This window comes from Procambarus clarkii, chromosome 75 (genome assembly GCF_040958095.1).
Source record: "Procambarus clarkii isolate CNS0578487 chromosome 75, FALCON_Pclarkii_2.0, whole genome shotgun sequence".
Lineage (NCBI taxonomy): Eukaryota > Metazoa > Arthropoda > Malacostraca > Decapoda > Cambaridae > Procambarus > Procambarus clarkii.
This window is the reverse complement of record NC_091224.1, coordinates 28,950,018-28,976,929: the sequence shown is the minus strand read 5'-3', so window position 1 is coordinate 28,976,929 and position 26,912 is coordinate 28,950,018. Positions and strand designations below refer to the sequence as shown.

Sequence of the window (26,912 nt, the reverse complement as noted above, 5' to 3'; positions counted from 1 at the left end):
AAACTCAAATTTAATTTGGCACCGGGAAAAAAAAAAAAAAAATTACCAACGGCTGGCATCCAATAACCGTTTGCACATGCTCTAGTGAAAGCAGGAAGAAATCAAATCCGATTTTCAGTAACGGGCAATGGTCAACAGTGAAACATATCTAGTGAGCGTTTGCGGGGGTCTCAACCCCTCTTCAGAATTTTTCAAGAAACTAACACAGCACTGAATAGGATTGTAGTAAAGTTACTCTGAACCCTATGCGCAGCAAACTCAGTTGATGGCAAAGCTGGTGAAAGAGCGGACAGCCATATGTTAGTCTAATATGACAAGATTAGAAAGAAGAGTTCACACTTCGGCAGTTTAATCAGTGTATGGAACTGTAGAGGCAAGCAAGTAATTATCAAGAAGGCACCAAACCGGGAAGGCTATGTAGCACCATTAAGTGTGCGGAATAGTCAGAGGGCACTAAATACCACCAAGGATGCCAATATGACTTGAGGCAAGAACCTTTGAACAGTAAACTTCAGTACTATTTAGTCATTTCTTCAAAAGTTGTCAATCGCCCAAGACGAAGTTCATCGTTTCGTAGTTATGTTTACGCAGAAGGAAGTCTGCAAGAGCAACTTCTGCTTATTCGAAGCAGTACCCGAAATACTATGAAGGCCGTCAATAACGACTTTTGATGTAGCTTTGTTAAACATTTAAGATGTTTGGACATACAATTAGTTTTGGGGATGGTAGATTAAGCATGTCAAGCTGAAGTTTATTACTTTAAAGATTAAAAGGTTGAGATGTTTGGTAATTTAAGTTCAGTTTTACATATTTAACTACCATAGTATATTACCCTAGTTAACATGTAAAGTTATATGAACGTACAAGTTAATTATTGGAGTACTAAAATACAATCAATTTAAAGTAGTTTATTCAGTGAAAGTTACAATGCAGTAATTTCCTTTAAATTTATCTTTTAGCCATCAGTTCTGTGTCTTCAGTACCTATACCTGGGGGAAAAAAAAAAAAAATATATATATATATAATTTTTTGGCAAATCTCTTGTAGCTGCGCCACTGCACATCTACATACTAACGATCCCCAGTTTACACTAATACTATCGTACCGTCTTCAAAATTTATGAACGAGCGCTGCAAGCTTTTAGCAGTGCACAAGATAAAATTAAATTTTGAATAAGACACTATTACCCTCCCCACAATTTTACTTTTAACAACTAAGCAATTTCGGGTAGGAAGGCTTACCAACTGTTATTTTTATGTCACATTTCACAAACTATACCTAGAACACCAGCAGTGAAGAAAATCAGAAAATTACATTTAATAGACACTTTCTAGTTACTGCAGTAAGGGAGACGGCAAACAAATTAGTCTACTTAATAGAAAGAAATTTCGATGCAACCGTTTTTCGATAATAAAAGTTTGTCACAATAGAAATGAACCTTGTAAACGAGGTAATGCCAAGCTAATGATTTTTAGCTACTTGCGCTCCACACCCCTAAGCATTGCTGGAGTAAGTGCCGACCATGCGACACTTCCCCAAGAGTCCCAGTGGGATACTTGGACCAGAGTTCCAAGTTACTTTAACTATTTGGACAGACTGAAAATTTAAGACTTGGTACAGGTGGGAAATTCAATTAGTGTCCAAAATTGAAGGAAACTTCTAAATTTGCAAAAAGTGCACGAGAACGCGTGTCCAAACAGACCCATTGAGAAAGTAGGTTCAATGTGTATGCATACAATTAACAAGATTAAGTTTAGACATTTAACCAACACAAGGGAAATCTTTTGCATTTTTTAGAAAAACTAAATTAGCACCCAGGTTAAACTAAAGTCCTTCGCACAAACGGGATGTGTATTTTCAACTTTTGAAGTTTTTCCATGCAATAGGTATTTGAAGCACGACAATCTGCCGCATTATTAAAGTTGCGTTTTCGGTTGTTTAGCCTTTTATTGACTAGACCCTTAAAAAAGTAAAACTAGATACTAACGATTAAACTGGCTCAAGATTGTAAAGTTCACTTTCATACTAAATTTAGTATGGCACTTAAAACTAATTTTTCCAGAACATTCAGGTTAATCAAGTTACAGTCTAGAGTTATCAGAAATTAAGTTCTCTAGTAGCCCATCACTTAAATATTTCTATTTATGAAAATGTATACAATACAAATTTAATAGTCTACAAATCTCCGCACCTGTGTCTACCATAGAGCCCATCATCGTAGTACTGTTGATAACCGTGGCCGTACGTGGGACGATACCCGTAGTTGTCCTGGTAGTAACCTTGGCCATACACTGGCTGGTACCGACGATCGTGATAATATTGAGCTGTCGAGAAGTGTAGTAGAGCCATGAACACCAGCAGTAGGACCAGACTCTGAAAACAGTTTTACTTGAACTGTAAATTAAACAAATTTCAAAAACTATTAATACTTACTAAACGCTACGAATAATTTAAAGTTACAATACACTTACAACACAACGCATAATAGACATGATGGATACACAGACAACACTGAGTCTCTCCCAAGCTGTACTGACGCTCCACACCCAAGTGACCCGGTTATATATGCTCCGCCAACACAAGCGGGACCCCGAACAAGCCAGGCTAATGTTGGCTCCAGTCGTCTCGTTTATAAGGGTCGAAACCTCGACCACACGTCTCCACAAACCAACCAATGGTATTCTGCTACAGGCAAACAAGGCAGTCATCACCTGTCGGTTCTTTGTTGAGGTGTTGGACCCATTATCTGCCCACATGTTCTCATTCCCCATTGACTCTCCAAACTTGTTAGTGGGAAGAACCATGCACTCTAAGTTTCCAGTTTAGTGAGTTTCCAAATGTATACTTCCCAGCATCGGGCCGAGTAACATTGATGTTCCAAAAATAATGAGGAGGTAATGAAGGATGGAACAAGCAGAGGGAAGAGCCTCTCCCAGGTCAACTCTCCCATGAGGGACTCACAGAGGGAGTGTCGTTCCCAGGTCAACTTTCCCTTCAGGGACTCTTGAGAGACTCCCTCAAGAGCCAGGTAGCTTTATTTGAGATGCAGGCAAATTTATTTGACATACAGGTAGATATACTTAATACGCAGGTAAATTTACATATGTGAAGGTAGATTTATTTTATATGCTGGTTCCCCCTCCCCATCCAGCCCGTTGGCGTCGTGAGGGGGCTTTGTGGACGGCTGCCGGAGTGTCATGCTCCGTGGGACAGTCCTCTGTCCTTTTCTGGCCTTGCACTCCTGCTGCTGTCTTCTCTAATTGTGCCGGATCACTTTTCCTTTTTCATTATGTTTCGTTTTTCTCCCCCCTTTTCTCCTATCTGCTTGTCGTTTCCTGCCGACCTTTTGCTTGTTTTGGATTGTTTCTTTGGACTTCTTCTATTTTGACGCCCGGGTGCTTGAGGAGGCATACTCTTGCACCCGTAGAACTGTAGTACCCAACGTCTCGAGCGAGGGGAACCTTTTATTGTCAATCCCCCTTTCGTCGCTAAACCCGATCTCGACGGACTGACGGTTCTTAAGGTGGCGTTTGTGGGGCGTATACTCACGACGCACCCCTAGGGGGCCCCGGCATGATCGGCGATAGCTTCCTGTTGGGTGTCCTGCCTCTAATTGTGGCTCCATGGTGGGTATGGGGGCACATTCGTGGATGAATTTATCACTCTTCGTACCTATGTCGTTGAATGCTTTTGTTGTACCCTCTCAGGCTCGTGGGGTGGGCGACCAAGCCCCCGAGTCAGTCCGTGTTGGAAGACCAGGCTCTGTAGCCTCCGCTGCATTGGGCCCCGACCTTGCTCCTCCTGTGGCCTCTCTGACTCCTTCCCCTGGCTCCCCTCCCTCCTCTGTGGTTGGGTCGAGCCCCAAGCCCTCAGTGGTGACTACCTCGTCTCCTGGCGCGGCTCCATCTCTAGTTGTAACTACTGCGCCTTTTAACCCCTCTCTCTCTGGGGATTCTTACCGCCGTCCTCGTCACGGCCGCCCTCGCTCGATTCCTTCCAGTTCTGCTACCTATCAAGCCTTGTTTGGTCCCGCTACATGGGCCAAATATTTTGATCTCCTCCCTCTTGATTCTGTGCCTCCTGACGATTTCTCCCTCCATCGACATCTCGTTGATTCTGTGGATGCCTCCATTACTTTCAACCCCACTCGTCTCGGTACACGTGTCGTTGCTGCTCCTTCTCAGGATGCTGCTTCCCGCTTGGCTGCCTTATCCTGCCTTGGCGAGACCCCTGTTCGGGTCTCGAAGAACGCTCAGTTGAATGCCAGTGTTGGCACTATTCTGCTCTCGCCCCATGTTGCGACCGGTGTTTGGGACCTGCGCGACTGCCACGACGATATTCGACATATCCTTGCTGCCCAGGGCCATTCTATTCTCCAGGTGGACACGTTTACTCGTCCCCCTCGTGGTAGTCGCCGTCAACCCCTCCGGGTTGTGTAGATTACCTTTGATGGTAGGACCCTTCCACCCTCTGTCATTCTTGCTGGTGCCAGGTGCTCTGTCCAGGAGTACATTCCTTCTCCTCGGCTCTGTAACAAGTGCTGGAGGTTTGGGCATGGTGCCCTCCGCTGCTCCGGGACTGTCTCTCTCTGCGATTTGTGTGGTGGCGAAGGTCACTCTAAGTCGGAGTGCACTTCTCCCCAGGCTCGTTGCCTCAACTGCGGTGAGGCCCATCCTACCTTCTCTCGTGCGTGTGTCCATTACAAGCTTGAGGCAGCCGTCCTCAACTTGAAGCACCGGGAGCGTTTATCTTTTCTTGAGGCGAGACGCCAGGTTCGCCGGCTCCCGCCTTATGCTCTTATGCTCGCGTGTTGCGCTCTTCCTCTCCTCGTCCTTCCCGCCTTCCTCAGACTCACAACCGTTTCCGAGCCTTGGACCCTGATAAGCCCATTGCCCCCTCTTCTGTTCCTTTGGGTTCTCTCCCGAAGGATCCACCTCCTGGTCCTCTGTCTGGGGTTCCCCTTCTTTCTACTCGGTCTGTCGTGTCTCCTGTGTCGTCTTCCTCGTCTCCCTCCGTTCCTCCTTCCCATCCTTCCCCTCCGTCTCTTGACTCTCCCCGCCGCCTGTCGGTGCGGGCTGATGTCCATCGCTCTCCAAACGGCCGTCATGTGTGCTCTCGTTCAGCTTCTCCTGTTGAGACGCTAGAATCCGTTGCCCAGTACGTGATTGCTGGGACACCTGTCTCTTTACGTCAGAAGCGTAAGCCTGGCTCCTCTCCTTCCTCCTCCCCGGCGGGTAAGAAGGTTTTGCTTTCTTCCTCGGCCCCTCTCGCTCCTTCCCCTCCCATTTCGGTGGTTGCGCCCCCTGTTCCTGCTATGGAGGTTTCTTTAGCCCTCGCTTCCCTCTCGGTTGCTGCCCTTGCTGAGGTGCGCTCCCCTCTTTCTACCCCCCTCTTCCTGCTGCTGTCCTTGACTGCTCCTCTCCGTTGTCTCCTCCTCTTCCTCCTCCTCCTCCGGACCCCGCCCGCCCACCTCTGATCTGTTCTCCCGTTTCCTTCCCTCCGTCTTTGCTCAGTTTACCCATGCCCCCTAACCCTGACTTTGCTGACCCTGATCCCGACCCTGATATTCTTTAACGTACTCTGTTGCTCTTTTGCCTTTGTTTCTTCCTTTTTCTCTGTTTTTGTCCTTTCTCTTCTCGTCGTTGTCCATTCTTCAATGGAACGTTCGAGGTTATTACGCCAATTTCCTCGAACTCCAACTTCTGATTTCGCGGTTTTCGCCCCTTTGTGTCTGTCTCCAGGAGCCAATGCTTGGTGCTCGTCCTGGTCGTTTTCGTGGCTATTCCTTTCTCTCCCCCCCACCCCGCCGTTGCTGGGCTCCTAATTCTTCTGCTCTCTTGATTCGCGCTGATGTTCCCTTTGTTCCTTTACTTTTTCCTTCGCCTCTCCATTGTTCTGCTGCTCGTATCTTCGTGGGGAAATGGTACACAGTTTGTTCCATTTATCTCCCCCCGAGTGTCCCGCTCTCTTATCCTGATTTGAAACACCTCCTAGACTCCTTGCCGGAGCCTGTGCTCCTGCTGGGTGACTTCAATTGTCGTCATTCTCTTTGGGGTGACGTTCTGACGAATACCCGGGGTCGCCTTCTTGAGCCGTTTCTCCTCTCTTCTTCCCTGTCTCTTCTGAATTCTGGTGAGCCCACTCATTTGGACTCTCGGACTCGCACCCTTTCTTGTCTTTATCTTTCTCTCTGCTCTTCTTCTCTTTACTTAGATTTCACATGGCAGGTTCTTGATGACCTCCATGGAAGTGATCATTTCCCCATCCTTGTTTCCTTTTTCTCTTTTCGCCCTTCCCTCTCTTTCCCTAGGTGGCAGTTTGCTTAGGCAGACTGGACCCTATTTACCCTCAGTGCTGCTCTCTCTGACCTCTCCCTTCTGCCTCTCTCTCGCGCTCTCCTCCTTTTTCATGACACTGTCTTCAACGCTGCCCTCCGCTCTATTCCTCGCTCTTCCTCTCGGGGTCCACGGAAGTGCGTTCCCTGGTGGAATGCGGACTGTGCTCGGGCTGTCCGCTGTAAGCGTGCAGCTTGGAAGAGGCACCACCGTAGGCAGACGACCGATTCTTTTCTTTTCTTTCGGAAAGCGAGTGCGGTGGCCCGTAGGGCCATCCGTACGGCTAAACGTGAATGTTGGGCATCTTATGTCTCGACAATTACGTCGAGACATAAGATTACGAAAGACAATTACGAGACAATTACGAGACAATTACGAAACCCCTCTGACCCAGATCTGGAAGCGTATCCGCAAGATAGCGGGTAAGTTCGTTCCCGATGTTTCACCGGTCCTTCACCTCCATGATACTCTTGTGGCGGACCCGTTGCAGGTCGCTTCCGAACTGGGTTCCCACTTTTCTTCTGTTAGGTCTGGTCTTCATCTTCCCCAATCTTTCCTTCTTCGTAAACCTGTCCTTGAGTCTCGTCCTTAAGATTTCTGCACTCATCTTCGGCTTCCCTATAATGATCCCTTCTCTCTCTCTGAACTTCGTTCTGCCCTGGCCCTCTGCGGTTAAACGGCGGCGGGCTCCGATGGTATTCATTATGAGATGCTTCGCCATCTCCCTCCGTGCACGTCTCAGTATTTACTGAGTCTGTATAATCGGATCTGGGAGTCGTCGTCAGTCCCTGAGGACTGGCTCGATGCCGTTGTCCTCCCTGTTCGCAAACCGGGGTCTCTGGGTACTTCCCCTAAGGACTTTCGCCCTATTGCTCTCACAAGTTGTGTCTGCAAACTCTTTGAACGTATGGTTAACGTTCGTCTGATGTGGTTCCTGGAACACCATCACCTCCTCTCCCCTTCTCAATTTGGTTTCCGCAAGTGCCGCAGCACGACAGATGTCCTGGTGAACTTGGAGGTCTATATTCGTACTGCTTTTGCTGCGAAGACCTCCGTTGTTGCCGTCCTTTTTGACCTGGAAAAGGCTTACGACACCACTTGACGATATCATATTCTATCTCAACTTCATTCTTTTGGCCTTCGTGGTCATCTCCCTCTCTTTCTCTGCAGCTTCCTCTCTCGTCGTTCCTTTCGGGTGCGCCTTGGTACCGCTCTCTCTGCCTCTTTTCAGCAATACGAAGGTGTGCCCCAGGGTAGTGTTCTGAGCACTACTCTTTTTCTGGTTGCCCTCAATGGTCTTCTTTCCTCTCTTCCTTCTGGTGTCTTCTCCGCCCTCTATGTCGATGATCTTACCCTTTGCTGTCAGGGTGATGATTCGCCTCTCCTTCAGCGCCGGCTTCAACTTGCAATTGATGCCGTGTCGTCTTGGGCCACCGATCATGGCTTCAAGTTCTCTACTTCTAAGACTTGTGCCATGACTTTTACGCGGAAACGGGTCGTTCTTCGTCCCTCTTTGTCACTTTATGGTCATCCAATTGAATACAAAGATTCCGCGAAGCTTTTGGGGTTATTCCTTGACACTCGTTTGTCTTGGTCTCCCCATATCTCTTACCTCCGTGTTGAGTGCTCTAAGGCCCTTACCCTCCTTCGGGTCTTGTCCCATACTTCTTGGGGGGCAGATAGGCGCACTCTCCTTACTTTACATTCCTCTCTCGTCCTGTCTAAGCTCGATTATGGTTGCCCTGCTTACTCGTCTGCTTTCTCCTTCTACTCTTCGCCGTCTTGATGCTTTGCACCATACTGGGTTGCGCCTCAGTTCTGGTGCCTTTCGTTCGACTCCCATCCTTAGCTTGTATGTTGACACTGGCTTCCTGTCTCTCCAGGACCGCCGTGATCGCTACTGTCTTCGCTATCTTGCGCGGTCCTTGCAACATCCTTCCTCTCGCCTCTGTCGTGCTTTAACTTTTACCCCTCCTGCGGTTCCTGTTCCTCTTCACCACCTCCCTCTTTCTGTCCGGTTATCTCGCCTACAGGATTCTCTTTCCGTTCGTATTTCTGATGTTTCTCCTCGTGTTGTTCCTTGTTTGCCCCCGTGGAGGGTCCCTCTTCCGCTGTTTTGTACATCCTTGACCCGTATCACTAAAGCTTTTACCCCTCCTACGGTTCTAAAACGCCTTTTCCTCGAGCACTTTTCTTCTCACTCCCGCTCCGTTTCTGTCTTCACTGATGGGTCTAAGTCTGCGGATGGTGTTGGCTACTCCGTTGTTTTTCCTGATCGCACTTATATGTGTCGCTTACCTCCGGAGACTAGCATCTTTACAGCGGAGCTTTATGCTATTCTCTATGCTCTTCGTCTCCTGCTTTCTCGTTGTCAGTCTTCCTTTGTAGTTGTTGTTGACTCTCGTAGTGCCCTCATGGCTCTCGGGTCCTTTAATCCGGTTCATCCAGTAGTTGTCGAGATCCAGCATTCGCTGTTTCTTGTTCACAGTAAATTTAAGTCGGTTGAGTTTTGTTTGGTTCCCAGCCATATTGGTGTGTGTTTAAATGAGCGTGCGGATGCTGCCGCCAAGGAAGCTGTCCGCTCTCGTCCCATCTCTCGTAAAGGTATTCCATATTCCGACTTTTACCCGGTTATCCATTCCTCAGTCCTTACCTGTTGGCAGGCTTCTTGGTCGTCTGTTACTGGTAACAAACTACGTACTCTTAAATGTTGTGTTTCCTCATGGCCGTCCTCCTTCCACCGTAACCGGCGGTGGGAAACAGCTCTGGCAAGGTTGCGTATTGGCCATACTCGCTTAACCCATGGTCACTTGATGGAGCGCCGCCCTGCTCCTTATTGTCCTAGTTGCATTGTCCCTCTTACGGTCGTGCATGTCCTTCTTGAATGTCCTGACTTCCAGGACGAGCGTGTGTCTTGCTTTCCGACCACCCCTCGCGGTCACCTGTCCCTCAATAGAATTCTTGGTGACTCGGATACTTTTGATATCGTTCGCCTTATGCGTTTTTGTTCCCGTATTGGCATCCTTGGTGATATTTAGCGCCCTCTGATTATTGTGCACATTTGATGGTGCTACATAGCCTTCCTGGTTTGGTGCCTTCTTTTGATAATTACTTACTTACTTTTCATTTTGTTTAGTCTGCCATTTGACTAAATTCCAAAAATATAAAACGTATACGTTTGGAGATCCAACAGTCCATTTTGGAGTGTTTGATCAAATAGTTGCTATATGTTTGAGAGTTGATATTTGTTGCTTCAGGTTTGTCAAAGCAGACATTCTTGCTTCAGGTTTGACAGAGTAGACATTCTTGCTTCAGGTTTGACAGGGTTGACTTTCTTGCTTCAGGTTTGTCAGAGTAGACATTCTTACATCAGGTTTACGTACTACTTGTTGGCCAGGAGCAATGTTATACCTCCAGACACGAGTTCTACCCGGGCAATCGAAGCTCCCTCTCTCAAGAATCGTCAAATTCTGGACCTCAAGTCAATTGATGTGTAAGAGAAGAAGAGATACCTGGTATGAAGAAGTTCAAAGCCAGGTAACGTGGAGGAGAACTACTGGATGCGCTCTTCTGCCCTCCAACACCACATCCAGTACTCTCACGTCGCTAAATTCCATCATGGAAGGTCAATACGTTCAGCAGGCTTATCCCAACCTTGTCAAGAGTCAGCCACTACCGAGTCTCTCACAATTGGGTCACATGTCTTGTGTGAATCTAACATTTAATTAACTTCATTAATGATTAATGACACTAGTTTTAATACTAGAGAAAACGTTTGAATATCAGTAATTTACAGCATTTTCTACCATTATACAGCGAGGAAAAGGTGTATTGTTCTTTGGCAAAAACAAAAATATCGTATTTTGGGTGCGGCTAGGCTAGCCTCGAATTTGTGTCAATGATTTTTAGTAAATTGCGAGCCATCAATTTGACCATTTGCTGCGTGCAATTGTTGTGAGTTGATATCCAGTGAGACTTTCATTTGTATTTACCCTTTGTGAATATTATATAAAGTGTGGCCTGACCCAAGTCGGGCATGTATAGTGGGTGTAGTTGACGAGGACATTATGGGGTAAGAAATCGTCCATTAAAGCTGTGTTATTCATATTCGGTACTTCCAGTGGCCATGTCTGTATATTCATGTCAAAATAATCATTTTCTTTGGTGTGGGTAGACATTGCCGGTATTTTCGTTTAAGTAATATATTGCAGATTCATGATGTTGAGTCAGTGTAAGTCTTAATGAAAAATTTTCCTATAATTTCCTTTGTATAATATAAAATATTAGACACAGCAAATGTTTCAAAAAATAAAATTAACTGCAATACTTTGCCTGTAATAAGAATTCATGATGTCATAGTTCTTCATCCCCTTCGCCAACACCAGCTGCTCTCTACCAACCCTCTGGGATGTCAATGCTCCATCAGGATTGAGAGAGACAAAGATAGAGATATACATGTTACATTCACTTACCCCATAACAAACCCCGGGGAGGATTAATTCACCCACAACAAGTCAAGGCTGAGTTTCAAGACGGACGGTGAACAAGTGAGCATCTGTCCCATTCATTTTTATACTCATTTTATGTTAAAGGAATGCTCGCCTGGCTCTGGGCGGAGGCGGACGTGTCGCCTGTGAGCTCCTGGTTGTTGGCTGGTGGTAGTTTGTGTTTGTGAGCGGACCCTTGGGGCCGTGGCGGCTGGAGGGATTGCGGCCCCCCTTCATCTCTGTGAAGCGGAGGGATACCATTGGACTAGAATTTACCGGCCCAGCGTCTTATCCGGCAGTTGAGATGGTCATGATTGACATGTTGCGAGTAGATGTGGCGTCTGTGTGCAGCGTTCAACTTGTGTCCGGGCATCGAGCTGTTGTGAAATTCTGCTCCACGGCTGTGTATCGTGATTTTGTGGACCGCTATGACAGGAAGACATTTACTCTGCCTGAGGGTTGTGGTTCGGTGGTAGTGTTGGACAGGTGCAGTGAAACTACCTATGTGGGAGTTCATGGTGCTCCCTTTGAGTTCCCTGACTCCCTTCTCCGGCGTCACTTTACCCGGTATGGGCGGGTCTCGAGTGTCCGGATGAATGCAGTCTCCTCCGGGCAGTGGAAGGGTATCCCGAATGGGACCCGCACTGTGGCGCTGCGCTTGAAGGATCCCATCCCTTCGTCTCTCCTGCTTCTGGGCTTCATGGTACGCGTATTCTATGGGAGGGAGGGGGTCAGCCCCGGACTTGTTTCCGGTGTGGACTCTCGAGCCATCAGGCTGCGGGATGTGATGCGAGCCGGGTCGGGCTTGTGAACCTCTTCAGGGAGGACGACTTTCCCCCGTTGGCGGTCCCGGACCTGTTGGGTGGTGCTGCTGTGGTGAGTGATACTTCCCAGTCGTGTCGTGCCCCGTTGCTGGTCTCTGATGCCAGCCTCGATGTGGCTGTGGGTGTCGGAGTGGAAGTTAGTGCATCCCCGGCTCCCGCACCTCAGCCACCCTTGCCTGCCTTGTCTCCAGTCGAGTCTGAAGATGTGTTTCCTGTGGTGTGTGGTCTCATGCCACCGGATGTCGAGGCTGTGCCCCGGCCTGTACTGTCTCCGGCAGTTGTGTCTTTAGCCCGAGTCGACGTGCATGCTGTGATGTCTCCTGCGGTGTGTGGCCCTGTTCCCCGAGTTGATGTGGCTCCGATGTTGACTGATCGTACGCTGCGTGGAATTGCGCATCCGACCGGAGGTTCTGCTAAGGTGCCTTTTGGCGGGGATGATAGTTCCGACGACCTGTGTCCAAGCGTTCGCGGCGAGCTTTGAGTCTGTCTCCGTCTCGTGGTGAGGCCTGGGCTGACGTCAGGGATTTTGGGGACTTCGGAAGTTCGTCTTCTGTGGATGATGATGTGGGCGATGCTGTTGGAGTGCCTGCGGCTCCTGTGGGCCGTGTTGCAACGGTGGTGGGTGCTGTGGTGGGATTGTCGCCTGGCCCTGGTCCGGTGTTTCCTCCGGCTGCCTCTGCGTCCCTGGTTGGTGGTTCCCCTTGTTGGGAGGTTGTGGCACCGGCCGAGGTTGTTGGAGAGGGAGGGGACTTGGTGCTGGTTCTTAAGAAAGATTCTGTTCCAGCGGCTCCCGCGCCTCTGGCGTCCATGTCTGTGCCTTCCGGGCATATGCCCTCGGTGATGCCAACCGCTGTGCGGCTGCCCTCTGCTCAGCCGTCCTTTGTTACTATGTTGCCCTCTGTGGTGTCGGCCCCTGGACCATCGCTCTTTGTGATTGTGTCCCCTGCGACTCTGCCCACTATGTTACCGCCCCGTGTCCGGCCGGCTCCTGTGCTTCAGTCCCATGTGGTTCCACCGTCTGTTCCGAAGAGCTCTGTGTGGACTCTTCCCATGATTTCCACCTCCCCCCCCCCACCCCCTGCGTGGTGGAGGGCGCCGAGCTGGATGTTCGTGACTTCATGCATCGTCTGCGGGGATCACGTGGTCACGTTAACGCGTCTGCAGAGGTGTGGGCTCAGTGGGATGCCTACAGGAAGAAGTATCCGCATCGTTTCTATCTGGATAAATATGACGAGGATTAACTGTGTGTGTGGTTCTTGCTTTGTATTGCTTTATTTATTTATTTTGATGAGCCAGGTGATATGGGTTATTTTTTTCATGTGTTTCTTGCCTGGTTATGGTTCAGTTATAATGCTCAAGTGCTTTTTCCTTTCTGACTGTATTTCATTGTTACCTGTGTTTATCATTCCATTTTGTGTATTGTATGACTTTTGTTTGTGTTTTCTTGTTCTACAGTTTGTCAGTGTGTTTCTTGCTTCGTACATATGAATGATGCTGTTGATGCTTTTCTGTTTTGTTGTATTTGTGTTTCCCAAATAAAAAGAAAAAAATCACCAGCAACAGGTGAAGGCTGAGTTTCAAGACAGACGGTGAACATGTGTGTATCTGTCATGGTTGCGCAACTCCCCGCAGAGCACGATCACATCACAGCAGCCACATCAACTATACACCGCAGGAGACCTCACAGGGTGCTCGTCGACAGGCCGAAGACACAGCTGCCGGAGACAGTACAGGCCGGGGCGCAGCCTTGACACCTGGGGGCACGAGACTACACACCACAGGAAACATCTGCAGACTCGACTGGAGACAAGGCAGGCAGGGGTGGCTGAGGTGCGGGAGCCGGGGATGCACTAACTTCCACTCCGACACCCACAGCCACATCCAGGCTGGCATCAAACACCAGCAACGGGGCAACAGACGACTGGGAAATAGCACTCACCACAGCAGCACCCTTCGACAGGTCCGGGACCAACGGGGGAAAGTCGTCCTCCCTGAAGAGGCTCACAGGCCCGACCCGGCTCGTATCACAACCCGCAGCCTGATGGCCTGAGAATCCGCACCGGAAACAAGTCCGGGGCTGACGTCCATAGAACACGCGTACCATGAAGCCCAGAAGCAAGAGAGACGAAGGGATGGGATCCTTCAAGTGCAACGCCACAGTGCGGGTCCCATTCGGGACACCCTTCCACCGGCCGGAGGAGACTGCATTCATCCGGACACTCAAAACCCGCCCATACCGGGTAAAGTGACGCTGGAGAAGGGGGTCAGGGAACTCAAAGGGAGCACCATGAACTGCCACATAGGTAGTTTCACTGCACCTGTCCGACACTTCCACTGAACCACCACCCTCAGGCAGAGTAAATGTCTTCCTGTCATAGCGGTCCACAAAGTCACGATACACAGCCGTGGAGCAGAATTTCACAACAGCTCGATGCCCGGACACAAGTTGAACGCTGCACACAGACGCCACATCCACCCCAACATGTCAATCATGACCATCTCAACTGCCGGATAAGACGCTGGGCCAGGTAAATTCTAGTCCAATGGTATCCCTCCGCTTCACAGAGATGAAGGGGGGCCGCAATCCCTCCAGCCGCCACGGCCCCAAGGGTCCGCTCACAAACACAAACTACCACCAGCCAACAACCAGGAGCTCACAGGCGACACGTCCGCCTCCGCCCAGAGCCAGGCGAGCACTCCTTTTGTATAAAATGAGTATAAAAATGAATGGGACAGATACTCCCATCACCGTCAGTCCGGTCAGTCTTGAAACTCAGCCTTGACCTGTTGCGGGTGAATTAATCCTCCTCGGGGTTTGTCATGGGGTAAGTGAATGTAACATGTATATCTCTATCTTTGTCTCTCTCAATCCTGATGGAGGATTGACATCCCAGAGGGTTGGTAGAGTGCAGCTGGTGTTGGCGAAGGGGATGAAGAAGTATGACATCATGAATTCTTATTACAGGTAAAGTATTGCAGTTAATTTTATTTTTTTGAAACTTTGCAGTGTCTAATATTTTATATTATACTAAGGAAAATATTGGAAAAATTTTCATTAAGACTTACACTGACTCAACATCATAAATCTGCAATATATTACTCAATCGAAAATACCGGCAATGTCTACCCACACCAAAGAAAATGATTATTTTGACATGAATATACAGACATGGCCACCGGAAGTAGCGAATATGAATAACATAGCTTTAATGGACGATTTCTTACCCCATTATGTCCTCGTCAACTACACCCACTATACATGCCCGACTTGGGTCAGGCCACACCTTATATAATTTTCAGAAAGGGTAAATACAAAAGTAAAGTCTCACTGGATATCAACTCACAACAATTACACGCAGTAAATGGTCAAATTGATGGCATGCAATTTACTAAAAATCATTGACACAAATTCGAGGCTAGCCTAGCTGCACCCAAAATACGATATTTTTGTTTTTGCCAAAGAACAATGCACTTTTTCCTCGCTGTATAATGGTAGAAAATACTGTAAATTACTGATATTCAAACGTTTTCTCTAGTATTAAGATTAGTGTCATTAATCATTAATGAAGTTCATTAAAGTCTAGATTCACACAAGAAATATGACCCAACTGTGAGAGACTCGGTAGTGGCTGACTCCTGACAAGATCGGGACAAGACTGCTGAACGTGATGGAACCATGATGGTTCCATCAAGATCATCTATCATGAACGTTCCATGATGGAATTTATCGACGAGAGAGGACTAGATGTGGTGTTGGAGTGCAGAAGAGCGCATCCAGTAGTTCTCCTCCACGTTACCTAGCTTTAAACATCTTCATACCAGGTATCTCTCCTTCTCTTACACATCAATTGACTTGCGGTCAATGATTTGACGATTCTTGAAAGAAGGAGCTTCGATTGCCCGGGTAGGACTCGTGTCTGGAAGTATAACACTGCTCCTGGCCAACAAGTGGAATGTAAACCTGATGTAAGAATGTCTACTCTGTCAAACCTGAAGCAAGAATATCAACTCTGTCAAACATATAGCAACTATCTGATCAAACACTCCAAAATGGACTGTTGGATTTCCAAACGCATACGTTTTATATTATTGAATTTACCCAAAAGGCGGACTAAACGAAATGAAAAGTAACCAAAGATCCTAGCCTAACTTAACCTAGCCTAGCCTAACCAAACCTAACCTAGCCTAACCTAGCAAGGCCTAGACTAACCTAGTCTAACCTAACCTAGCAATCCTTGGTCAAATATTCGCTGTCCTGAGCCTAGTATAGCACATATAATCTATACATTGGCCAAAGAATGTTTGAGTTTGGTTTATTATTGGAATTTCGTGACGTTTACAAAATTGCCAGAACTAAACGTGACATTGTTGGCTGTAACAGTCCTTTTGTGTACCATGGACCAACTAGTTGCTGTAAGCACTGTCACTCTCAGGGAATGGGTTACATGTGGTAAGCGAAGTGCCGTGTTGCCTTCTCCTTGTACCTCGGAGAAGGAAATAAGCAGCCTTCAGGAGCCTCGCGTCCTTTCCTTTAAGAATCGACCAATCCGCTGCAAAAGTCGACGATTAGTTTAAATTACAGCACCGCAATATTGACGTTTTCTATGGCTCAGCATCGATAGGTTAGGTGGGTTGCTTGGGGGCATGCTGTTGCATTGCTGTTGGGGGCTGCTAAAGGCAGTTGCATCTTCTTCCGAGTTATCAATCGAGAGAACGTGTATCACATCAACTTACATCAATGATATCTCTGGAGACGTTTCTTTCATTGGTAGTGTTTTAATAATAATAATAATAATTATTATTATTATTGATTCATTGTGTCGGGGGGCAGGCAGCCAGTTTATATAAATATATGTCCTTGTTATGCTTATATCGAGGTCTCCCACCCACACAGGGGCGAACTACTGACCAACCCCCCTACCCCCCCAGGAGGCAACCCTACAAAAAAGCTGAATAACTCCCGGGTACCCATTTACTCCTAGGTGAACAGGTGCATTGGACGATATGAAATGCACCCAACCATTTCTGTCCCGGTATTCGAACTAGGAATTCTGGATTGTGAGTCGAGAACACACCCGACTGTACCACCGGGATCCCTTTTCCAGACTTTCGTCTCCCTATCGATCAAAAGGTTGAATATCTCACGACTGAATTATTCATTTCTCATCGCCCCAGAAGCTGAGCAACAGCGCTGAATATTGCCAAACTTGAGCTTGCTAGTGTCTGGAGCTGAGATATATTGAGGGCTGGGATCTGCAGCTGAGACATGTTGAGGACTGAAGTCCTAACTTTAGAGATACAGAAGGTTTGGGTTAAGAGCCAATAGATAAAGAAGGGCATGTCTAAAGTCGAGAGATAGAGAAGGCAGGGGTCTGAGGCTAAGAGATAGAGAGGTCTGGGGCTAACGGATAGAGAGGGCTGGGTCTGGGGCTAAGAGATAGGGAGGACTGGGGCTAAGGGATAGAGAGGGTTGGGGTCTGGGGCTAAGAGAAAGAGAGGGCTGGGGTCTGAGGCTAAGAGATAGAGAGGGCTGGGGCCTGGGGCTAAGAGACAGAGAGGGCTGGGGTTTGAGGCTAACAGATAGAGAGGGCTGGTGTCTGGTGCTAAGAGATAGAGAGGGCTGGGGTGAGGGGCTAAGAGATAGAGAGGGCTGGAGTCTGGGGCTAAGAGATAGAGAGGGTTGGGGTCTGGGGCTAAGAGATAGAGAGGGCTGGGGTCTGGGGCTAAGAGATAGAGAGGGCTGGAGTCTGGGGCTAAGAGATAGAGAGGGCTGGGGTCTGGGGCTAAGAGATAGAGAGGGCTGGGGTCTGGGGCTAAGAGATAGAGAGGGCTGGGGTCTGGGGCTAAGAGATAGAGAGGGCTGGGGTCTGGGGCTAAGAGATAGAGAGGTCTGGGGTCTGGGGCTAAGAGATAGAGAGGGCTGGGGTCTGGGGCTAAGAGATAGAAAGGGCTGTGGTTTGGGGCTAAGAGATAGAGAGGGCTGTGGTTTGGGGCTAAGAGATAGAGAGGGCTGGGATCTGGGGCTAAGATATAGAGAGGGCTGGGATCTGGGGCTAAGAGATAGAAAGGGCTGGTATCTGGGGCTAAGAGATAGAGAGGGGTGGTATCTGGGGCTAAGAGATAGAGAGGGCTGGGATCTGGGGCTAAGAGATAGAAAGGGCTGGGGTCTGAGGCTAAGAGATAGAGAGGGCTGGGGTCTGGGGCTAAGAGATAGAAAGGGCTGGGGTTTGGGGCTAAGAGATAGAAAGGGCTGTGGTTTGGGGCTAAGAGATAGAGAGGGCTGGGATCTGGGGCTAAGATATAGAGAGGGCTGGGATCTGGGGCTAAGAGATAGAAAGGGCTGGTATCTGGGGCTAAGAGATAGAGAGGGGTGGTATCTGGGGCTAAGAGATAGAGAGGGCTGGGGTCTGAGGCTAGGAGATAGAAAGGGCTGGGGTCTGAGGCTAAGAGATAGAGAGGGCTGGTATCTGGCGCTAAGAGATAGAGAGGGCTGGGGTCTAGGGCTAAGAGATAGAGAGGGCTGGGGTCTGAGGGTAAGAGATAGAGAGGGCTGGGGTCTGGGACTAAGAGATAGAGAGGGCTGGGGTCTGGGGCTAAGAGATAGAGAGGGCTGGGATCTGGGGCTAAGAGATAGAGAGGGCTGGGGTCTGAGGCTAACAGATAGAGAGGGCTGGTGTCTGGGGCTAAGGGATAGAGAGGGCTGGGGTCTGGGGCTAAGAGATAGAGAGGGCTGGGGTCTGGGGCTAAGAGATAGAGAGGGCTGGGATCTTGGGCTAAGAGATAGAGAGAGCTGGTATCTGGGGCTAAGATATAGAGAGGGCTGGTATCTGGGGCTAAGAGATGGTGAGGTCTGGAGTCTGGGGCTAATAGATACAGAGGGCTGGGATCTGAGGTTAGGAGATAGAGAGGGCTGGGGGTTGGAGCTAACAGATAAGAGAGGGCTAGGGTCTGAGGCTAAGAGACAGAGAGGGTCTGAGGCTAACAAATAGAGAGGGCTACGGGGTGAGGCTAACAGATAGAGAGGGCTAGGGTCTGAGGCTAAGAGATAGAGAGGGCTGGGATCTGGGGCTAAGAGATAGAGAGGGCTGGGGTCTGGGCTAACAGATAGTGAGGGCTAGCGTCTGAGGCTAAGAGATAGAGAGAGCTGAGGTCTGGGGCTAAGAGACAGAGAGGGCTGGGGTCTGAGGCTAAGAGATAGAGAGAGCTGGGGTCTGGGCTAAGAGATAGAGAGGGCTGGGGTCTGGGGCTAAGAGATAGAGAGGTCTGGGGTCTGGGGCTAAGAGATAGAGAGGGCTTGGGTTTGGGGCTAAGAGATAGAAAGGGCTGGGGTCTGGGGCTAAGAGATAGAGAGGGCTGGGATCTGGGGCTAAGATATAGAGAAGGCTGGGATCTGGGGCTAAGAGATAGAAAGGGCTGGTATCTGGGGCTAAGAGATAGAGAGGGCTGGTATCTGGGGCTAAGAGATAGAGAGAGCTGGGGTCTGAGGCTAGGAGATAGAAAGGGCTGGAGTCTGAGGCTGAGAGATAGAGAGGGCTGGGATCTGGGGCTAAGATATATAGAGAGCTGGGATCTGGGGCTAAGAGATAGAGAGGGCAGGTATCTGGGGCTAAGAGATAGAGAGGGCTAGGGTCTGAGGCTAACAGATAGAGAGGGCTGGGGTCTGGGCTAAGAGATAGAGAGATCTGGGGTCTGGGGCTAAGAGATAGAGAGGTCTGGGGTCTGGGGCTAAGAGATAGAGAGGGCTTGGGTTTGGGGCTAAGAGATAGAAAGGGCTGGAGTCTGAGGCTGAGAGATAGAGAGGGCTGGGATCTGGGGCTAAGATATATAGAGAGCTGGGATCTGGGGCTAAGAGATAGAGAGGGCAGGTATCTGGGGCTAAGAGATAGAGAGGGCTAGGGTCTGAGGCTAACAGATAGAGAGGGCTGGGGTCTGGGGCTAAGAGATAGAGAGGGCTGGGGTCTTGGGCTAAGAGATAGAGAGGGCTAGGGTCTGAGGCTAACAGATAGAGAGGGCTAGGGGGTGAGGCTTACAGATAGAGAGGGCTAGGGTCTCAGGCTAAGAGATAGAGAGGGCTGGGGTCTGGGGCTAAGAGATAGAAAGGGCTGGGGTCTGAGGCTAAGAGATAGAGAGGGCTGGGGTCTGAGGCTAAGAGATAGAGAGGGCTGGGGTCTGGGGCTAAAATATAGAGAGGGCTGGGGTCTGGGGCTAAGAGATAGAGTGGGCTGAGGGCTGAGGATGAAATATACTGCTAGAGTAGGACTAAGGTTTGGACACCTGACACACTGGAAGCAGTAGGCAAGGCCTGACACCAGGAGCTGAGAGAATATCAAACTGGGGGCTAAAACTGAGACACGTGTGGGGCTGGGAGTTGAAGTTGAGAGCTGGGACAAGCTGGGAATGGCAATAAGCCTGGGGGGCTAAGGCTGATAGACGTGGAAACATAAAAATGGTTGTTCCAAAGCTGGCTAAACTCTCCTCCTGAACTGCCTCTATTTCCAGTGCTGGTTGGCAGCGCTCGACATGCAAAAGTGAGTCACTGAGCAAACTAGTGTGTTTGTCCTGTATAACACGGACGGTGAGGCGGGGGGGGGGAGGAGGAAGAGTAGAGGAAGGAGGAAGAGTAGAGGAAGGAGGAAGAGTAGAGGAAGGAGGAAGAGTAGTGAGAGCAGTAAATATAACACAAACTTGGTCATCAGGTAAGAATTGAGAATAAATGTTAATCTGCGCTTCACTAAACTCTCTATGGAAAGGGAACACGATAGAAAAGTGGAAGGCTCTCTCCCACTGGCTGACCCTTCCAGCTACCACTATGGTCAGGAAAACATAATTAATTGGTATTAGCAACATGGCGCATTGAAATATTGCACGATATTTTGACAAGTTATGAGAAATAATATTCCTTCTTGTCCAGGGGTGATATGATTACGTCATACGAGATACTGAGGGGAATGGACAAGGTGAACAAGGAAAGCTTCTTAAAGTGAGAGAAAATAGGACAAAACAGACTTAATGGAAATAGGAAAAGAAAAATAAGTTGAATAAATGTTAGGAAATATTAAGTCCCAGTACGGGACGCCAACAATATTGAAAGAAGAAGTTGTGTAAGCCACCTCCAGCCACAATTTTATAGTGAGACTTGACATGAACTTTGAAAATCAGACTAGTTAAAATATATCGCAACAGGAAGAGCAGTGCTAGTAAGCAGGGCAAAAAAGATCAAAACCTTAGTTCACTGTTGTCACTAAAATGTAAGCAGTAACTACCAAGAACTACAACAAAATAAAGCACCACCACTACAGTTGCTGCTGCTACTTCCAGCAAACACAATGCTACAAGGACACAACGACGACCATTACAACTAGGGCGTTGCGGGTGGTTTTTGGTGTGGCCATGTAGGCCGGTGTGATGGGGCTCCCATTACCCCCCTGTCCTGCGGTAATCGACGATTGGCCTGGAATTCTCCGGTGAAGCGACTTACCATGCACTGGAGTTGGTGCTGTTTGACCTACTGCATGTGGATGTGGTTGGTGTGCAGATTCTCTCAGGTTACTGGGTGGTGGTGAAGTTCGGTTCCCAGGTTGTCTTCCAGGATTTCGTCCGGCGCCTGAATGGGTGCTCCTTCCAGCTGCCTGAGGATGGTTGTCCAGTGATTGCTTCGGGCAGGAGCGGCACGACCACGTATGTCGTCATTAAACAGGGCTCTGTTTGAGTTCCCTGAGGACCTCTTGCGGCATTACTTCGCCCAGCATGGGTGCGTGTTAAATGTCCGGATGAAAGTTGTCTCCTCAGGTAGGTGGAAGGGCGTCCTGAGTGGAACAGGAATGTTGGTCATACGCTTGAGGACTGCTATCTCCTCTTCAATCCAGCTCATGGGTTTATCCGTGAGGATTTTCTATGCTGGTCAGCCTCGTATGTGACTCTGGTGTGGCTTGTCGGTGCACCAGGCTGCGAGTTGTACTGCTGGCGGTGTGGGGCAAGTGAACCTCTTCCGGGAGGAGAACTTCCCGCCGATGGAGAGCCTGAGAGACTCCGTTTGTAATGAGAGATGTTATGTCCTGTCCTGCGGATGGGCTGGAGGTATCCATGGTGTCTACGGACCATCCGGTTGACGATGTGGGTGACGCGGACTTCGTGGAAGTGGAGCGGGTCGTCCTGCTCCCGCCGAACCTTGCCGTGTCTCCCCCTCCTCCGACTGCTGGGGCAGTGTCCGTGGGAGCTGGTGTGGTGAATGATGCTGCCGGATTGGTTATGATGACGGTTCCTGTGGTTCCCACTGTGGCGCCTGTGGTAGTACATGGCCTTGTGCCTTCGAGGGCCGCCGCAGCTGAAGTGTTACGTGGCCGTGGTGTCCCCGTGGTGGAGGGGGTCAGTGGTGTGGAGGCTATGTTACCTGTTTCTGCTCCGGTGTCTACTGTATCCCTGGTTGCAGGTTCCCCACGATTGGGAGGTTGTCGCCACAGTTGCGGTGAGGGGTGCAGGGTGGGTGTTGGTTATGGTTTTGATGGCGGATTCTGGGCAGATGGCCATCTTTGCCTCGGCCCTTCGTGCTGCTGGCCCCGGTGCCTCCACCTATGCTTCGGCCGAGTGGGCTACAGCCCCTCGTGCTGCGGCCCCTGTGCTCCCTTCTCCTGTGCTTCTGCCCTCCGTGCAACAGCCTCCTGTGTAGCAGTCTTCTGTGCTCCATCCTTCCGTGCAGCGGAGCTCTGCGCTGAAGTCTTCTGAAGTGCATCCTTCTGTACAGCAGCCCTCGGTGTTTGCGGATGTTCCGGTATTTATGCAACGACCCAATAGTCACTCGCTTGCTGGGGGCGCTTCCGATGTGGAGTGGGCGTTTTGGAGTACGTATTGTGACAATATCCTTGGAGAAGTTTTCCTGAGAAATATGTGGATTAGGGGGGGGGTTGCCGGTTGTGGTGCTTGTTGTCTGCTTTGCTGGGTGCTTTTGTCTGTTTTTTTGTATTTTGGTGCTTTGGCCCTCTTTCTTTATGAGTGTGTGTGTTTGTGTTTTTGCCTTGGTTTCTCACGATTCCGTTCTTCATTCTCCCAGTCTTGCCGTGTACTTGGGTTGTCTGTTGTGATGCTGTGTGTTGCCACTTTTCCTGCCTGAGTAGGGTTGGCGGCCCTGATGTATGTGCTTGTCATGTACCTTAGTTGGGGCGGGGAAGGTGCATATTGCTGCAGTTTGTAAATTACTATATTCCGCGGTGTGTAGTGTGTCCCGTGGTGCTTCGGGGCTTTCTGGTATGTAGCGCCGTTGTCGGCGGTTACCGTGTATAAGTTCATTATTTGTATTTAATATTTCTGTTTGAGGTGTTATTATGTACGTGTGGTTTTATATGTCTAGTTACGTCGCTCTGGTGTTTGGATTGTATGTTTTGGTTGTTCATGTTTTACTTGTTATGCTTATTGTTTTGTACAAATGTTTTATGTTTCGTGCGTGTTCCTATGTTCAATGATATCCCGCTTGTTTATGTACTTGCTCATGTGTTTTCCACTTTGTTTTCGTGTAACTTTCCCTGTTTTTTTCTTGATCTGTTCCGTTATGGTGCGTTGGCGCACATTTTGTATTGTATTTATTCAGTTTTATATATAAAAAAAAGAAAAAATATAAATCTCTCTACATGCTCTCGCTGTTCAATGTCAACTTTGTAAACGTTAACTACAAAATTAATCGCTTAATGCCTGTAAAAAATATATTTATATATTCGTGTTATTGAAGTCTATAATATTGATGTTTACAAAATAATAGGAAAATGTATTCCAATATTCTTTGACAATGTATAAGCATAACATTGGCATTGTCCTTCATCTATTTTATGAAGTTTCAACAAGAAACTTTCCCTAAGTTTCTTGTTGCTGATTCTACCTGAATCTGAAAAATTTCTGTCTATATCCCAATATATTTACTTATATAACAATAAATCTATTTGCATAATATATAAAGCAACCAACATATAAAATAAATCTTCCTGCACATAAGTAAATATATGTGCTTATTAAGTATATATACCTGTATGTCAAATAAATCTTCCTGAATTTCAAATAAATTTGCCTGCAACTCAAATAAAGCTACCTGGCTCTTGAGGGAGTCTCTCAAAGAGTCCCTCAAGGGAGAGTTGACCTGGGAGAGGCTCTTCCCTCTGCTTGTTCCTTCCCTCACTACCTCCTCATTATTTTTGGAACATCAATGTTACTCGGCCCGATGCTGGGAAGTATACATTTGGTAACTCACTAAACTGTAAACTTAGAGTGCATGGTTCTTCCCACTAACAAGTTTGGAGAGTCAATGGGGAATGGGAACATGTGGGCAGATAATGGGTCCAACACCTCAACGAAAAACCGACAGGTGTTGACTGCCTTGTTTGCCTGTGAGTGAATGCCATTGGTTGGTTTGTGGAGACGTGTGGTCGAGGTTTCGACCCTTATAAACGAGACGACTGGAGCCAACATTAGCCTGGCTTGTTCGGGGTCCCGCTTGTGTTGGCGGAGCATATATAACCGGGTCACTTGGCTGTGGAGCGTCAGTACAACTTGGGAGACTCTCAGTGTTGTCTGTGTATCCATCATGTTTACTATGCGTTGTGTCGTAAGTGTATTATAACTTTAAATTATTCGGAACATTTAACGTGTATTAATAGTTTATTTTGAAATTTTATGGATTTAAAGCTTAACTAAAACGTTGTTTTCAGAGCCTGGTTCTCCTGCTGGTGCTCATGGCTCTACTACACTTCTCGACTGCTCAATATTTTCACGATCGTCGGTACCAGCCAGTGTATGGCCAAGGTTACTACCAGGACAACTACGGGTATCGTCCCACGTACGGCCACGGTTATCAACAGTACTACGACGACGGGCTCTATGGTAGACACAGGTGCGGAGAATTAACCTTTAAAATGTATTGTATAATTTTGGTACACAAAATTTTAAGTAGACTAGCTCTTAAAAATGTAAATTTCCTTAACTTTAGCCGGTGACCTGAGAAATTAACTAATGTAAAATTAAGTATTTAAAGATGTAAACTTCTAAAAGATTTTAAGATGCTTTAATTTATATATAAAAGCGTTCCTGTCGGCAGAAGGGTCTTGGGAAATGTCTTTACAAATCATTTGGGTAGATTGCTGTGCTTCCTATACCTATTAATGTATTACAAATATTGAAGATTAACTCTTTAGACGCCGCTTGTGCTAAGGTCTTTGGTTAACCTGGTTACTACTACTAGTAGATAGACATAACATCGACCGCATGTGACGTGTATAGTTTAAAAACCTGTTATATATGTTCATCGCGTGCCTATTAAACCTGTCGTGTGGTCAGTTTTTAATCCTCCTGATACGCGTTCTCGTGTACTTTATTTCTGTACAAACTTGGAATTTTTAGTCTCAAACATAAATTACACTCCCGCTAATGCTTTAGATTTTAAATTTTCAGTCGGTCCTAATAGCTTACTTTGCTAGTGGCTTACGGCATTAAATTTTGCGGGCTCAGCATAGACCGTGCCACTTGGAACTTTGTTTCAGGTAGCAAATCTTAAACTGCAGCATTACGGCATTAATTTTTAGTCTCCTAGTCGGCATTTATCCAGCCATGACTCTGCATACTAGTATTACAACAAAGCGAGTAAGTCGCTAATGAGCATTAGCGTGGAAATGATTTGTTCAGAGGGTTCATGTCGGTTAAAGGGAATTTTGCGTAATTATCGGAAAAACCACATTGGTACATTGAACTTTATTTCTAATAGATTAGTTTCTACTCGTGGTCTCTAGTACTGCAATAACAAACTTCTCTATTAAACGTAATTTTCTGATTTTCTTTACTGTCGGTGTTCTAGGTAGTGATTAACATACTAGACTTGAATCAAACTAAAACAAAATTGATTGGCAAATCCTTCATACCAGGAATTGCTTAAAATTTGTATATAAATTTGTAGGAAGGATGGTATCTTGTATAAAATTTATTCAATCTAATGCAGTGTTACAAGCTTACAGCACTTGCTCGTAGATTTGACCACAACGGTACACTTCTGGCAGTACTTGGAAATCTAGTAAATAGACATTTCCGTCTAAACTAGAAAAAAATCGTTAAATACTTTTGAAATGCGGATATGGCTACCATGTCATAAATTGTAAAAAAAAAATAATGGGCGCAGTTTTCTCCCATCTCATTTAAAGCACTTAGACTTCAAATATTAGTTTATTGAAAACATTCTGCACAAGTACAGAACTAGAAAACTTTGTCCAGCTGATATTGATTACCTTACTTTGTCAAGGTGAAGCTGTCGTATGAAGAAATGGTCCCCCGTGCTTGCTAATACTTCCCTGGGAAACTTAATTTAATGTGGTATGAATGTAACTTAATATTGGCTTTAACTTTCAGTACAAACTAGTTTGTAACTTGAATCTTTCTAAAGAATGCTTTAAATTTTATTACTTACTCGAATGCCTTTTAAGCTAAACGGCTACCACACAACTGACGGTAAAGTAACTTACCGTCAGGGAAGTGGGTATAATTCGTAGACTAGAAGATAAGCATACGAAAATGCGTAACTTTTTGTGTAAAGATAGATATCTACTTGTACCAAGAGGCCATTAGTACCTAGTTATTTGAAATGTGAAGAAAATTGGGTGAAAATCTGACTTGTTGGAAGGAGTGAGAAGCTATTGAAACGACAGTACTTGAGTAAACTGGGGATAATTGGTACGTAGAGATGTGCAGTGGCTCAGCTATGAAAATGATAATTTTTTTTTCTTTTCAGGTATAGGTACTGAAGACCAAGAACTCTGCCATCAGATAATACATGTGAAGATTACTAGCGTTTTGTAACTTGCCCTGAATAAACTTGTTTCAATGAATTTTACTTTAAACATTCCAATCATTAAATTCTGCCTTCCTGTAACTTTACCCGTTAACAAGATTAATAAATCCTCATGGTAGTTATAAACGTGAAATGGTACCAAAAATTATAAGTTAATACATTTAATTACTTCATGTAATCCTTGACCAATAATAAACTTCAGCTTGGTATGCTGAATCTAACGGTCCCACAAACTACTTGCACTTCACTAAATTTCTCCTAAGTATGTACCCAGTCTACGTAAGACTAGTCATTTTTGGATAGCCTTCCTAGTATTTCGGGTACCGCTTCATATAAGCAGTTTTTGTAGTTGTTAAATATAAATTCTAAATGCTAAACTTCACTTTAGCCGACTGACCAATTTTTTTACTTTTTCCCGTTTCTTCGGAAAAGTGACTAAACTGTACTGTTGGTT

General features: G+C 47.2%; 2 long non-coding RNA genes across 2 annotated transcripts; one reads left to right on the top strand and one right to left on the bottom strand.

Moving 5' to 3' along the window:
- Positions 1–893: 893 nt before the first annotated feature.
- Positions 894–2,628, bottom strand: LOC123771635 (uncharacterized). The gene is made up of 3 exons (XR_006774537.2): positions 2,472–2,628; positions 2,192–2,373; positions 894–989 (listed from the first exon to the last, which is right to left on the bottom strand). It is a non-coding gene; the product is annotated as an uncharacterized lncRNA (long non-coding RNA).
- Positions 2,629–2,810: 182 nt separating this feature from the next.
- Positions 2,811–26,495, top strand: LOC138356910 (uncharacterized). The gene is made up of 4 exons (XR_011224721.1): positions 2,811–2,825; positions 23,993–24,232; positions 24,336–24,517; positions 26,399–26,495. It is a non-coding gene; the product is annotated as an uncharacterized lncRNA (long non-coding RNA).
- Positions 26,496–26,912: the final 417 nt, after the last annotated feature.